General features: G+C 30.4%; 1 long non-coding RNA gene across 2 annotated transcripts; it reads right to left on the bottom strand.

Annotated features, from left to right (window-relative positions):
* LOC140451985 (uncharacterized) lies at nucleotides 1-9,556 on the bottom strand. 2 transcript variants are annotated; one of them, XR_011952115.1, is made up of 4 exons: nucleotides 9,426-9,556; nucleotides 9,183-9,281; nucleotides 3,700-3,785; nucleotides 1-1,848 (listed from the first exon to the last, which is right to left on the bottom strand). It is a non-coding gene; the product is annotated as an uncharacterized lncRNA (long non-coding RNA). The 2 variants fall into 2 exon arrangements; XR_011952114.1 differs by lacking the exon at nucleotides 1-1,848 and having other exon boundaries at nucleotides 3,015-3,785.

Raw genomic sequence — 9,556 nt, 5'->3', positions numbered from 1 at the left:
CTTAAAATATTAATTATAAAAATGTTGTAATATTTTTCTCTTTCTTTCTATTTTTTCTTTATTATTTTTACTCGACTTCATTGTTAATGTATTTATTATAAAAACATTTAATCTTATAAATAACTTTTTTAAGTACAAATTCGGGAACTCTTCACAAGGATGAACAAAGTTTACTTCCTGCATTGAAGAAAATATTTTATTTGATACACCGTGGTCTCCTGAAATAATTTAGAATTAAACTGACAATCTAGAATCTAAAATATATACAAATTTAATAAAATTCTTTGGTGGTGAGTATAAATGACGTAAAAATATTTTCTCCCTCGTGAAACGCCTTGAAATGAATAAATAAGTTATTGGTATACAGTTCTTGACAGTATATTGTAAATGTTTTACAAGTATCGCAGTTGTGAATTTCAAGGCATTTCTTCAATAAATATCCACAAACATAACTGAAAGCATTATTTATCTTTTGTCTTATTGAGATGCCTGAATTAAGACATGACTGTAGATTTTATATTTAGCAACAATTCACTTAAATCATCCTTACAATTCATTGTTTCTGAATGGAAATAATTTTGACAGAACAGCTTGTGAAATGTTGTTTCAAACTCAATGGCAGTCGGCTTTACGTTATTTCCACTTTGCTGTCTAACACTGCCAAACACTTTTCAATTTTAACAAACTGTTAATAGTTATTCTCCAACATTTAATAAATTTTAATCTATGTATTTGTTATTTCTTTGATATTATCTATACTTTGATTTCTTTTACAATGTAAGCGCTTCCTCGAAAAAATCTATTTGAAATTGAGGTCCATCAAACACATTCTTAAAAAACTGCTAATGAACACCCAAGATGTTTTTTTAGCTTTAAAATTAAAAGAATGTTTAAGACAATCATTTCTAGTTGCTTTAATCAAGTGACATGGTTCAAAAATGTAAATAAGCGGTTTTCTACTCAATTCAAATTCTGAATTGCCAGGGAAAACTCCTAATATGTTTGTTAATTGTACAAAATTTGAACCCACGTCACGTACAATGCCGTCAAAATACAAAATCTACATCAGTTAATATTAATAAACATTTTTCAATAATAGGTACTATACTATTTACTAACTGCATTCCAACAAAAAAAACGCAACAGGTTGTTTTCAGGATGAATAAAGACCTTTGATCATGATCACTAAAACATTTTTGCATAAAGAATACCCTATTGCATCCCCAGTGTCTTCATATCCGACTATTTTATCATGACCCTGGTCAAAATAAAGATTTGACTTTATAGCCATCTCATGGATGCAGAGTATGCAATGCTTATCCTGGTCTAGCATTGTTTTGATTTTCAGTTGAAGGGCTTTAAATTAGTCATCATTATCTAAACCTGGCTTACATGAGATGTTTTGCGTAATTCTCTGTAGGCTTCTTTCTGTTGGAGGGGTTAATAAACTGCTAATATACTTATAGGCACTTGGACTTAAAAAAATACAATGCCAAGGAAAACTGCTTCATATCTTGACTGTACATCCCGGATGTTGTTTTTTGCCCTTTTGAGCTACATATGTGATTTTACAATTTCTGATAAAGGTTGATCCAAAAATTTGTAACACATTTTAAAAAAATCTCTAGGAGCAATATTTTGCATTTTTTTTCAGCTTCCTGATGTTTCTTCGTAAATGTCTTATCTTTAATCTGAGTTTCTGTTTCCGCGACGATCTATTACTTAAATTACCTCCAGTCGGTGTGGCATCTGCAGGTGACAATCAGATTGGTGTATCCCTTTTTTCTTTCTTAGAAAAAACTATATCCTCTTTATGACTAATATCACCATATGTACTCGTACTTCCGCCTAAAACATACATTGATTTAATTACCGTTTATTTTTTATCGTTTGTGAAATGTACGCATTATTGAATCTATTACAGTTGAGAGGTTATTACCAAAAAGTAATTGTAAAGTATTGTAATGATTTTAACTATCTAGATTAATCAATAAATTATTGTCTGGTATTATAGTTTATTTTTATGAACGAGAGAGTAATTAGCATAATTTTAACTGGTAGCTCCGACCACTCCATGGAAGTGCTCAAGATTAATTGAAAAATTACTTTGAATAATTGTAAAAAATAAATGAATTATTTCAGTGTTATAAAGTGTTATGTGTATGTAAACAAAAGACCTCTTTTGTTTACATTTCTCTTTTATCACACACTATATTAGAACTGACTGGCCTACATTAAAAAGGGTTTTAAAAAATTCACATTTTTTTTAATTTTTAAAAATTACAAAAGAGAAAAATAGTTTTTAAAACCGTCTAAGGTATGTTAAATAGATGAATAAAAATATTAATATAAAACTTACAGCTACTTGTTACAAATCCAAATCAGATTCAGAAGATGAACTTTCAGAACCAAGATTTATAATAACTGGCTCGATCATTTTATCAGTAATATTGTCCAGCTTCCACATTTTTTCCTCTTCTTTAATAGTGTGATTTACTGCCTTTTCCCAGTTTTCAGGTTTTACATTATTTACGGCCTCCAAAAACAACTGTTTAACATCACGAATTTTAAAAGTGGTATTTTTTCTTGAAACTTCACTCTTTATCTGTGCCCATACCAGCTCAATCGGGTTTAATTCACAATGATATGGTAGGGATCTAAGTACTGTCATTCCACGATTTTTGGCAATTTCATCAATTTCGTATTTTTTAAATTTTTCTTTATGAAGGGCACACAACGAATAAAGTTCCTTTCTTATAGATCCGGGATGGTACGTAATATTTTTTGAATTCAGCCAATTCTGCAAGTCTTTTTTTAACCACTTGGTTTTGGGCAGTCCTTCTATAAGTCTGGAGTGATAACTTGCATTATCCATTACTATTACACAGTTCTTAGGAAGGAGATCTATCATTTGTTGTTAATAAACCACCTTCAACAAAACCGTCTGAACTGCCAATGTGTACTATTATCAGCCTGCGTCCCTTTCCTGATGGTGGGTTTAAACCAGTAGATAAGTTATTTACAAAAGCGTGCCTTTGACTTGTAACAGTTTCATCCTGCCAAAATTTATTTGGTGTATGACCCTCGTTGATCCATGTTTCATCAAGATAAAATATTTTTCTTTTTTGGTTTCTCATTTCCTTTATGGTTCTTAGAAAATGTCTTCTCCATATGACAATATCGCTTCTTTCTAATAAAATAGACTTTCTGGGATTCTTTTTCCAGCGGAAGCCTATTTCTTTTAAAAGTTTCCATAACATACTTCGACTCATTTCTGGGTAATCCTTATCATCTCGAACTGAGACAAGAACTTTATCCAATGTTGGAAATTCTTGTCTAAAGAAGAATTCATGCACTTTCCGTCGAAGTCCTTCTTTAAAATGATATTCTATTTGAAATTTTGGTTTCCCTGGAGCATTACGTGGCATTTGAAAACTACCACATTTCTCTTCTTTAATAACTCTGTAAATCGTAGATTTCCCAACACCAAGTGTACTGCTAACTAACTCAACGGTCTCATCAACACTTTCACATAAACGTTTGTCTGTAAATGATTTAAAACAATTAAATATTAATGTTTTTTCATTAACTGTTAGAGGACCAATTTTTCGGCGTTTACACGGCACAGCACTAAAACCTCTTATAACTAAGCTGAACTCAATTTAACTTCCACTCTATAGCATATGTCAAATTATATACCTTGAATAACAGATGGTAAACAGCATTTGAAATTAATTTATCTGTTTCTTTCAATTCTGGGGTCGATCCGGAAACAATAATATTCTCTAAAAAAAAAAAAAAAAAAATTTGTTTAACAATATATATTAGATTTTTAAATACAAACATGTAGACAAAGCAATGACGAGAAGTGGTTATGCAAGAAAAAACGATTAGAATGAAAACAGAACAGGATGCGAAGTGCTGGGAAAAAAAGAATATCAATTAAAGTATTGGTTTTCTGCAAAATATAACAACATACTTATTTATTGGATACTACGGCAGAGATAAGTTATCTTATATATATTATCTGTTCATAGGTACTTTAACATGCTTGTTTACTAAAAACAAAACGAAAAAAATGGCTTATACTGACGCCTGTACACAAAAAATTGTGATTAGAAGGCCTATTAAGAAAAATCATCTTATTTTCTAATAAAATAAAAATGATTTAATAAATTTATAATTTGTTTATGTAACAATATACTGTGTAACTTTAATGAAAAATTGTGTTCTTGAAAATTGAAAATAAAATACAGTGTATATTTTCAATGATGGAATGAGTTTGTTTTACTTGAAATTTAGGATAATGGTCTGACGACATGTAAAAACTCTTGTCAATTTTGTCTATAGTTTAGTAACAGACTGCCAACTTGAACAAGGGCTAAAGGAACAGTACTTGATACCAACACACCATTATCAGCATTCCTTATAATACACATCTGAACTAAAGTCTTTGCACGTGAATACATTTTATATTCTTGTCTATTTCAGTTTTTAATACCGACATTAACCTAGTCACAAAGATAACTTCAAATCTGCGGCAAAAACCAAAATAAAATCAATCGCAAATTAGACATAAATTACACAAAAGCACTTCATAAACTACACAAAACAGCACTTCTCGTACTAATTTTAAATTAGATTTTGAGAGATAGGTATTTCTTGATTTTATGAAAATGCAATTTTTTTTGTGGATATCTTTGTTTAGTTCATTATATTGTGATTTTAATTCAGATGCATGATTGATTTGGATCTGCCTGAGTAACTGTCTGTTTAGCTTAATAAGAGGTAAAATGAAGGGTGGAAGATTGTAATCAAATGGTGATATTTATTGCTTGAGTGAGTTTTCTAATTATTAATTTAGACAACATAGTGTTAAAATTTTTAATTTAATTGGGACACAACTAATGTCTTACATTTAAAAATTCCTTCATCCTACTACTTAAATTTTGTATTTACTTTTACATTACATTTTGTTATGTTAGGCAATCATTAATACAGGGTGAGTCATGAGGAACTTTACATACTTCTACCATATGTAGAGTCCCTCAGGGAGCATATCATGTGGCCACTAAAAAATGTCAACTCCTCTTCTTTATTAATTAACAGGGTGATTTGTGTAATTGACCATTTATTTCATTTTACTGTAGTGTTTATACGGCTCATTTGATTTTTTTAATTTTTGCACGATACAGTACACTACTATCAAGCATTCGACTGGTATTAGCTAAACTAAAAAAATCCAGGACTGGCTTTGGAAAAATTAATTTAGGGATTCGTATTAAATATTACACCCTGTATATATTTTTATTAAAATGCAATAAGTGATTTTCAAACTACATAAATAGCCAATGAAAACGACATATGCGACAATGTTGTCGCACTTTTATTAAATTTTTAGTGAACGATCAAATCTTACCAAAAATAGAACAACCATAATGAAGTATCAAATTATAAGGTAATTAATTTAAACAAATGTTATAAATTTCAAACATTTTAATTGAAATGATAAACTGAGTCACTGCACGACAAAAAACAGTAACTACTAACAATAACGAAGAACAATTAAAAAAAAAACTAAAAATATGTACATAGTTATGATAAACCCATAAATTAGAACTGGAAAAGATACAATAATGTTAACAAAATAAAAATAATTCAAAACAGATTTTCGAAATGGAACCCTGAAGCCTGTACACATTTTTGTTGCCGAATTGTTAATTGACATATTGAATTACGGATACTCTGGGGATCGTTTCTAATAGTATTACAACAATGTATAATTCTATCAATTAATTGTTGTCGGTTATTAATATTCACTGCGTAAACTAGTTGCTTCAATCGTCCCCAAATATGGTAATCAACGGGATTGAAATCAGGGGATTTTGAAGGCCACGAAATAGGACCTGCACGTCCTATCCACCTGTTGTCATAAACATTATTGAGATGTTGTCTCACTGCCAGTAAAAAGTGTGGGGGTGCCCTATCATGCTGGAAATACATCCCTCGGATAGCAACGTTCGCGTTGGCAAGCAAATTTAGCAAAATATTTTGTAGAAAGTTCAAATAGACCTGCCCTGTTAAAGGACCATCAAAAAAGTGAGGACCTACTAATTGGTTATTTATGACACCAATCCACACGTTAACCGAAAACCTTAACTGAGAACGAAGTTCTCGAATAGCACGGGGATTTTCTTCTGCCCACACATGTGAATTTCGTGAATTATTTATCCCGTCTCTGGTAAATTGGGCTTCATCTGTAAATAGTGTCCTGTATAGCGTTGGTCGATTATTGTTAATCCATCTACAAAATTCCAACCTATCGATCTCATCTCCAGCATGTAGTCGCTGAACCATTTGAATGTGATATGGGTATAGATTATTTTTTTGTAAGACTCTACTTACTTTTGATTGAGTAACATTGAGTTCTCGACTTACTTGTCTAGTGCTTATTGTAGGGTATATAGTAACGGCGTCCATAATGTCATCTTCCTGCGCTTCATCTACATGTCGCTCTGTTTTTCCACTAGGAAAAGTGCCATTTTCTCGCAAATAATTAAAAACTGACCCAAATGTTGGATGACTGGGAGTTCGACGATTAGGAAATCTCCTGCGATATTCTCTACTAGCAGCCCTACCATTCCCATTACAGAATCCATAAACAAATATTATGTCTGCATATTCTGTGGTCGAAAACTGATGTGGCATTTTGAACGAAAGTAACAAAAGCTCTACCAAAACTAACAAAATGTACTTAACATAGATATGACAGAAGAAATATGTATTCTTGTACACATAAATAACAATTGATAATGACAATAATGACAATGGGTATAAAATATCAAGAAACGTCAAACGGTCAACGCCAACCTTCATTTTAAACTTTTTTAGATTTATTTTTATTTAGTACAGTTGATGCAATGTATTATTATTTGACATAAAATTTTAATCATTTACAATCAACAAAAACTAACACATACAAGAGGTTTGACTTTTTAATCAATTTAATTTATTATTTATCGAAAATAATGTCCCAATACGATCTATGAGTAAAAATTTAAAATTGAAAAACAATTGATTCTATCGTAGAGATAATACAAAGTGACAGTAAAGATGTTAATTTTCTACGTATTAGATTATGTTGTAGGAACTCATTTTAATTTAAATGTTTGAAATTTATAACATTTGTTTAAATTAATACCTTATAATTTGATACTTCATTATGGTTGTTCTATTTTTGGTAAGATTTGATCGTTCACTAAAAATTTAATAAAAGTGCGACAACATTGTCGCATATGTCGTTTTCATTGGCTATTTATGTAGTTTGAAAATCACTTATTGCATTTTAAAAAAAATATATACAGGGTGTAATATTTAATACGAATCCCTAAATTAATTTTTCCAAAGCCAGTCCTGGAATTTTTTAGTTTAGCTAATACCAGTCGAATGCTTGATAGTAGTGTACTGTATCGTGCAAAAATTAAAAAAATCAAATGAGCCGTATAAACACTACAGTAAAATGAAATAAATGGTCAATTACACAAATCACCCTGTTAATTAATAAAGAAGAGGAGTTGACATTTTTTAGTGGCCACATGATATGCTCCCTGAGGGACTCTACATATGGTAGAAGTATGTAAAGTTCCTCATGACTCACCCTGTATAATTAGGATCAAGCTGTAGATTAAAATCAAATTGCAGAGCCAGATGATGACTGACACAATGAGTGTCAAAATTATATAGATGTACAAATCTGTTTTTTGGTTTAATGATAATTTCTAGTTGATCGCTAGTTTTAAGATTATTTAATTTGTTAGTATATGTACCAGTGATTTCTAATTGAATTTCATAGGATTTTTTGTTCATTGACTTAATGGGTGCATTAGGAATTCCTTCGATATTTTTAGTTAGACTGATAGGACATTTAGGTGACCATGGTTGGTGGTCTTCAGCATTACATGACAAACATTTTTCCAGAAGAGAAGAGGTGGGAGATTTCCTACAGCTTATTAACATGATTCAGTTATCTGTAGAGTGGGTATTTATTGAACATTTGGAACATGGGATAGTAGAAGGTTCAGGCAGATGGCTAGGGTAAAAAGATAGCGGTAGTTTAAAGAACACTCCTTCACTTAATAAATTCTGAAATGATGATTAATCTCCTGTAATTATTCTAATCAGAGGTGAAAGTTTCTCGGTTTTTCTTGATGTAATTCTTTTGCAGTATCTGTCATTTATTCCGTTATTTGTAAGGTGGTATTTTATGTGTATCTTTAATAGCCAATTCCACTGATGATATGAAATGGGAGAAGGTTGCATTGTGTGATTTATTTGGTGTTGATTGATTTGGGTTAGGAAATGTTTCTTTGTATTCTTTAACCATTTTTGACTGGACTAACGATTTCATCTGTGTTTTAATGTGATTCTTATCTTGATTGCTTTTTAAAATAAAACCACTTCTTGTTTTTATTATCACATCAGACAAGTTTGGATATTTTGCATTCCGAAAATTAGCAAATTGTACTCTTGATAATTCTTGATCTGTTGTTATAAAAGCTAAATGTGATGTTCTGTGACATTTTTTCTTTTTCTTCCTACTTTTTTCCATGGCCTTGTTGTCCTCTATTTCGATTTCTTCTGAGATCAAGTTTTCACTGCTTTCGGCTACCTATTTGTATTTTTTCCTTACTATTTCTATCTTTTTACTGTCACTAATTAATTTTAAATCAAGTTTTAACTATTAATTATTAGCTAATTATAGAGAGTGAGCTGATACGGATCCTTTTTCTATGGATATCAAACAATTACTATGTAGGTGATCAATAAACATAAAAGTCAAAACATAAAAACATTAAAGGACTAAGATACAAATCTAGAAGACCATAATCTAACTGATAGTGAGCTATGGACGTGAAAAGCACATGGACATGGATTGAAACAAACAAAAAAATCATGTTAATATTAGTCATGGCTTACCAAATGCCAGGAAGAAATTATATAAATAAATTATCGAAATAACTGTCACAAGAGCTTTTTATTAAATATTTGTCAATGTGTCTTGTTTTATTCTAATTATTTTTTACTGCAAGTTGCATGCAGAAAAACAACTTATAACAGATTTTTGAAAACAACAAACAAATTTTAAAGTCAATAAAACCGATTTATCAAAGAACATGACTTACCGTATTCTTTTTATATAACAGATCATCAAAACCTCATTGTTTTCTACATCTCTATCAATGCCTTAGGACAAAACTGCCATTGACTGGGGAAGAGTATGCCTGTCATGAAAATAATGCAGGATATTTAAATGTGATTTAAATTTCTTAATTACTGAATAACTAACATTGCAGTTAGTAACTTAAGCAATTTGCTCTTGTGTTTACCACTGTACCAGATAAAATTTATATTATATTTGGATATACCTTTTAAATTGTGAACCAGTCTAGTTAGAGGGTAGGATCTCTACGAATCTGAAATGTATATTAATAAATTTTGCTTCAATTATTGATCAATGCTTTTTATTTGGCGTTCAAGGTAAATTTTTATGTTTTCC

This window comes from Diabrotica undecimpunctata, chromosome 10 (genome assembly GCF_040954645.1).
Source record: "Diabrotica undecimpunctata isolate CICGRU chromosome 10, icDiaUnde3, whole genome shotgun sequence".
NCBI classification, from domain to species: domain Eukaryota; kingdom Metazoa; phylum Arthropoda; class Insecta; order Coleoptera; family Chrysomelidae; genus Diabrotica; species Diabrotica undecimpunctata.
This window is presented reverse-complemented; position numbering and strand designations above follow the sequence as displayed.